Source organism: Chrysochloris asiatica, unplaced genomic scaffold (assembly GCF_000296735.1).
Source record: "Chrysochloris asiatica unplaced genomic scaffold, ChrAsi1.0 scaffold00206, whole genome shotgun sequence".
Taxonomy (NCBI): domain Eukaryota; kingdom Metazoa; phylum Chordata; class Mammalia; order Afrosoricida; family Chrysochloridae; genus Chrysochloris; species Chrysochloris asiatica.
Genome location: NW_006408724.1, coordinates 1,086,659 through 1,093,372, shown reverse-complemented (window position 1 = coordinate 1,093,372; position 6,714 = coordinate 1,086,659).

Genomic DNA, 6,714 nt, shown 5'->3' with positions numbered 1-6,714 from the left:
AATTTTAGTTTGATTTGACAGACTGAGTCAGCTTTGCTGGAGCTCTGCAATGAGAAATCCTGAAGGTGGAAGATTCTGCCTTCCTACAATGAAACAGAAGGAGCTCTGGTAGCGTAGTGGTTACGAATCGGGCTGCGAACCTTAACGTCAGCGGTTCGAAATTACCAGCCGCTCCGCGGGAGAAAGATGAGGCTTTCTACTCCCGTAAAGATTTACACCCTCGGAAACCCTGTACAGGGTCGCTATGGGTCGGAACCGACTCGACGACACTTAACAACAACAACAACAATGAAACAGACACTAACAAGTTTCCCTGGAAATGAGGCTGATGATGTTGAGCTTTATTCTGAGAGAGCAAACTCAGCTCATATTTAAGCATTCTTTTATTATGGTTGCACAACATAATGAATGTAACTGATGCCACTGAACTATACGTGGAAAAGCATTGAATTGACAGCAACAATAACAACAAATAAGGAAGTAAAATGGAAGACTGGAGGAGAGGAGCGTTCCAGATAGACTGCCTGTGTGTGGAGTAACTGACTCCTGCCAGGCTGCCTGCCGTGTCCTTCAACCTTGACGGCAGAGTCTGGAAGACAACCTGGCAGCCCTCACAGTCCATTAAGAGCACAGATGCAAACCCACTCAGAAGCCAACTGCTGAAATCAGGTTAATTTCAGCCTCATCCTGCTTCTGTTCTTTCACCACCAATGCCATTTTAACCTAGAACTCCGCAAAGTTAGGCCATGAGCAAAACTCTCCCTAGAAGACATCTCTCAGTAGGGTGTGTGCTAAATAAATACAAAATTGGGTAGCTGTATCAAGACTCCTTAAGAACTTTTGTGGTGTAATGGTTAGGTGTTCTTTGGCTACCAACTGAAAGAACAGAGGTTTGACCTCTCCCATCTGCTCCACAAACCTAGTCTGTGGTTACTTCCTAGAAGATAAGCTTGTTTCAGGAGCAGTTGATCTAATTGAGATACGTAATCGAACTTTTTATGAAACAATGTTTTATTTACATTTTGCCCTTTTGATAGTACTTGCTGCCATAAAGTTGATTCTTAACCATAACAGCTCTTTATAGGATTTCCAAGACTGCACATCTTTACAAGAGCCGGAACCATTCTCCCTCAGAGTGGCTGGGGGGTTTGAACCACTGACCTTGTAGTTAGCAGTCCAATGGTGCCAGCAACCTAACCCATAGTGCCACCAGGGCTCTTTATTATGACATTATTATTGTTGTTAAGTGCCATCAAGTTGGTCCTGACTCATAGTGACCCTGAACAGGCTTTCTGATGAGCAGCTGGTGAGCTTGAGCCATCGAACTTGCAGTTTAAACCGACTTTGCAGTCCAGTGCATTAACCCACAGTACCACACTTAGACAGTGGAGTTCTTTCACCCCCTGGACAACTGCTGTTGGGTTTTAGACCATTTGTTTTTATCTGTTTTCTATGTACTCTGCTTTGCCTACTTGCTTCACCCTAGTTTTTTTACTTATTGTTAAGAAAACTTGACTTTAGGCTTTCTTTGTGTCTCAGTCAAAATGATTTGAACTTAAATTTGGAAAATGTGATGCATGAGGTGGGCTGAAGCCTCCAACTGTGGTCTACATGGTTAAGGCCTTGGCTGCTAACTGGAAGATTGGTGGTTCAAGTGCAGTTAGAGGTGACTTAGAGAATAGACCTGACAATCTACTTGTGAAAAATCAGCCATTGAAAATCCTATGGAGGACAGTTCTACTCTGACACCTATGGGGGTTGCCATGAGCTGAAATTGATGGAACAACAGCTTGTTTGACTCTTCTTGGTATCTGTTTGTGTGTGTGGATGAGTTAAAAGGGTAAACTAAAAGAATTAGAGCTGGGACATTAGGAGGAGAGGTCATCTGGAACAAGTGACATGTGAGCTGTAGGTGGATCCTCAGGAACCAAGGTGGGTGTGAGGAGGTGGAAGGCACCGACAATGTCTCTGTGTTGGCAGCACCTGCGTTTTCTCTTAGGGAAAGCAAATAGAATGTTGAACTAGCCAGATAAGCAAGCTGCTTCCGTCAGAGGACCCTTTTAAACAGAGCTTTGTAAATGTGTTCAGTGCAGCCTGCAGTAATGAGATTCATGCTTCTTGGTAATCCTCCACTAGACAGCACTTTAAATCTTTTTCCTATTTGGTGCACAGAACTGAGGTGCAGGATATACAGATTTCCAAGTGTCATTTTTAATTTAATGCATGATTGAACATATTACCACTGGCAAAGCTAAATAGTTAAAGGAGAATCCATCAATTTGTCCTGAACTGTTGACATGCAGGGCAATGTTATGGTTAAATTAAATTTAAATATAAGAATGAGAGGCAGCTTGGCTTCCTGGCAGCCCAGGGGCCTGATTTGTCAGGGGGACTTGACTGCAAGAGGAAAAGGCCATTTTAAAATATGAGGCACATCTCTTACTGCCCCTCAGTATGGCCTGGGGAATGTGCTGATTTGGTTGCATTTCTGGCTATTTTCCATGACGGAGTGGCAAAGAGGACCAGGTGTCCCGGTTTTGGCAGGAGTGTGCTATGTAAATGAAAAAGAAAATCACTGTTAATGGGAAAACCTGGTTTGCAAATCATAACATTTCAGAACTAGAACAGATTTGGGAGACTCCGGATGTCAGAGCTGGGGAGACTGGCCAATGCGTCAGTCAAACCCAAAGAGATGGAGAGGTCTGCCCAAGGACGTCTGGGATGAGAATCAAGCCCTGTGACTCAGCGTGAAGGTTCTCTCCATTACATTTCATTAGTCTGTATGCACAGACCTGGCCATGGCAATCAACAACCCTTTCCTGTGAGAATCTGGGCAAAAGGTGAATCACACTGAGTTCAGTTTGCTTCTCTGTAAACTGGGGCTAAGAATAGTAACTATCATAAGGTTGTCTGGAGGATTAAATGAAGTTAATTGAAGTGAGATGATTCGAACAATACTTGGCACTTGCGAAGAGGACAAAAATGTAAACAGTTGTGTAATAATACTACTCTATTTTTATCATTGAGCCAAGATTTGCATTGAATTGCTTTTCTAGGCATGGGATACCCATGTCACTGGGTTTGTACACTGTAGCCTGGTCCCTAGGCATTCCTTGTAGACAGTAGCATGCAGGTATAATAAAGTTAGCTATTATCAGAGTGACATTTGAGAATTGGACATAGGACAGAATTAAACCCATAGACTTGGCTTTGCTTGAACTTTGTATAACTCACCAGTTTCTGGTACTTAGAGGGGGCAGTAATGGCAGGAAGACAGAAATAGGACTACAAAGATTTATCATTCAACTGATCACAATAAAACATGGATAGTTGTTCTATAAGGAAGGTAGGCTCTTATTCACTCATTAGTTCACTCAGTAAACACAGACTGAATACCTACTACGTCCCAGGCATTACCATGTACAAGGTGCCAGAGATGCACAGATGAGGAAGACTCTATTCTTTTTCTCATGGAGCCAACAGACTAGGGAAGGAACTGTCACGTAAACAAATATTATAATGCAATATGGTGAATGTGAAGCTGAGCTCAAATATTACAAAAGCAGAGAGAACATGCAACCCAGATGGAAGTGAGGTACAGGGAAGGAGGAAGGTTGAGTAGTGTGTCAGTTTAGGCTTCCTGAGGGAAGTGACAATGAGCCCAGATTAAGAGAAGGCGTCAAGCCAGGTAAAAATGGCACCATGGTAGAAGAGGAAGGAAGAGGAGAAGACCTTACTAAGCTGACTTAAACAAAGGCCCGGGGTCACGGCAATTACTATGGGGACCTAGAAGCAATTCAGGAGTTCTGGGGCAATGCAAATGGTTAAGGTGCTCAACTGCTAACCAAAAGATTTGAGGTTTGAGTCCACCCAGAGATGCCTTGGAAGAAAGACCTTGTGATCTGTTTCTTAAAATTCAGCCAATGAAAATCCTATGGAGCACAGTTCTACTCGGATACACATGGCATTGTCATGAGCTAGAATGGACTCCACAGCAACTGGTATACTGGTATAGAAGTGATTCAGGAGTCTTAGAGCCTACAGACAAGGCAAATCGTGGAGAATCTTGAACTATTTATGGGAGTTGTAAGCAGTTAAATGCTCAGCTACTAACTGGAAGGAGGTTGGTAGTTTGAACATACCCCAAAGTGCCTCAGAAAAAAAGGTCTGGGAATCTGCTTCTGAAAGGTCATAGCTTTGAAGACTATGGAGCACAGCTCCACTCTGATAGGCACAGCATTGCCATGAGTCAGAATTGACCAAATGGCAACTGATTTGGTTTCTTCCATCGCACTATCTACGCTGAACACAGAACATGGCTGTTACCTATGGAAAACCCACGGCATGTATTGAGCATTTTAAGCGCAGCAGAGAGTCATATTTGCCTTGTAGAAGACACACTCTGGATGCTGTGTAGAAGATATCTGAGGAAGGTCAGAATAAGGAGAGAAAGAAAGCAGTTAAAGAGGATTTTGCAGAAACTCAATCAACAGATGCTAAAGACGTGTTTCAGTGAATGGCTATTAAGAGAGAGCTGGAGAAATAAAAATTGATTTTCTTATCTCATCTTTGAGTCACTAGAAGAAGGGAGGTGCCATCAAATGAGTGAAAAGTATAGGGAACAGATTTTGAAGGGAAGATCATGATTTCTGCTATGTTGCTATGGTTGTTTTGTGCTGTTGAGTAGATTCCAACTCATAGAGACTCTATTGACCATAGTAGAGCTGCCCCCATAGGGTTTCCTAGATTGTAGTCTTTATGTGAGTGTATCACCAAATCTTTTCTCCTACAGAGCAGCTGGTAGGGTTGAGCTATAGACCTTTAAGTTAACAGCGGAGTACTTACCGTTGTGTCCCCAAGAGCTCCTTTGAATCCTGTTATGGATGTGTTGACTTTGAACTCTCTGTAGAACATCCAGGTTGTTGTTGTTATGTGCTGTGGAGTCGGTTCCAACTCATAACAACCCTGTACAGGGTTTCCGAGGCTATAAATCTTTACGGGAGCAGAAAGCCTCATCTTTTTCCCATGGAACAGCTAGTAGTTTTGAACTGCTGACCTTGAAGCTCACAATCCGATTCGTAACCACTACGCTACCAGAGCTCCTTAGAAAATCCAGGTAGACAAGTGGAAATATGAATTGGAATGTGAGTATGAAGCTTGGGGAGAAGGCTAAACTGGTGATGTAGATTTGAAAGTCATTCTCGTATGTGTAAAATTACAGTCATCGATGAGCTCATGCAAGGAGAGGTTGAGAAGAGAACACCTGCATTTGGAGCTGGTGGAGGTAGAGAAGCCTGTGACTGAGAGTGGAGAGCCAGGAGAGGTTTACTGTGGACGTGAAAATGGAGTTTCTGGAGGAGGATGGGGAAGGAGGTTGTTGGGTTGGTGAGTGGTCAGAGCTGTCATTTGGAATTGTCATCGGAAGGAGCTGACCAACAAATAAAAGACTTCAATAAGACTGAGGACCGTTTGCAAATGTAGACCCTTAATGAGATAGGTGGGCACATGTCTACTATTGAAAGGATGGTCCAGGACTGGGAAATTCCTTTTCTCAGTACATCTGGCTACTCCATACATCTTGTCCTTTCTTCTAACACAGACCCCACCTTATTCTGAGGCTCATCATCATGTTAACATGTAGTCTTATGTAGGAAATAGTCCTTCTTCTGCTCTAATTTTGTTACATAGATCATGTTGTTGTGAGGTGCCATCCACTTGGCTCCAACTCACAATGATTCCATGTTTACCACAGAATAAAACATTGCCTGCTCTTGGGCCACCCCTACAATAGTAGATAGATGTCAATCTATCTCACTGAGGGTTTTCCCTCTTTTCATTTTTTAATTTTGCTATCTACTTTACCATCATAGAGTATATTGCTGCTGTTGGTAAGTGCCAAAGACTCAGGTTTCAACCCATAGCGACCTTGTATAGGGTTTCTGAGGAGCAGCTGGTGAACTTGAACCTCAGGCCTCCCAGTTCCAGCAGACTTTGCAGTCAGCGTACTTACCAACAATGCCACACCAGGACTCCTTCATAGGCTATGTATGGATCATGGAATTTCCAGAGATGAAAAAAACGAGACTGTGAGTGAGTTACAATTCCAACAGACCTTGTATCTTTACCCTGCTCAAAACTGTGTGAGTTTCACTTTCTACCAGATGAAGTCCACATTCCTAGCCTCTTCTATCTGATTTTACATTTATTCTTGTATGATTCCCTTACAATTTATCTTTTGTAGTCAGACTAACCCAACTATTCCTTTTCACCTGAAAACCACTGTAATTATATTTATTCCACACATTTCCAGCCTCAACTCATGCAAATTCTTCCTTAACCATTTTAATCTTTCTCCTACTTTTCTTCTTTTAAGTGCCTTTTATTCACTCTGCTGTGCAGGAGGCATGTTCCATATAATACTTTACATTAGTTATTGTTTGCATGTCTTTTCCTCCCAGATGGATTCAAAACTTCTTTGGAAAGACAATGTGACATGGCTGGAGAATCCCAAAGACAGAATAAGATCTGAGTGCCAGGTCTGATTTAATATGCTATTAACTCTGGGATTTTGAATAAATCATAGGGCACTTATTGTTTCACTTTATAAATGTATGTTGTTGTTGTCAGGTGCCATCAAGTCGGAACTGACTCATAGTGACCCCATGCACAGTAGAACAAAACAATGTCCGATCCTGACCCAACCTCACTACTGCT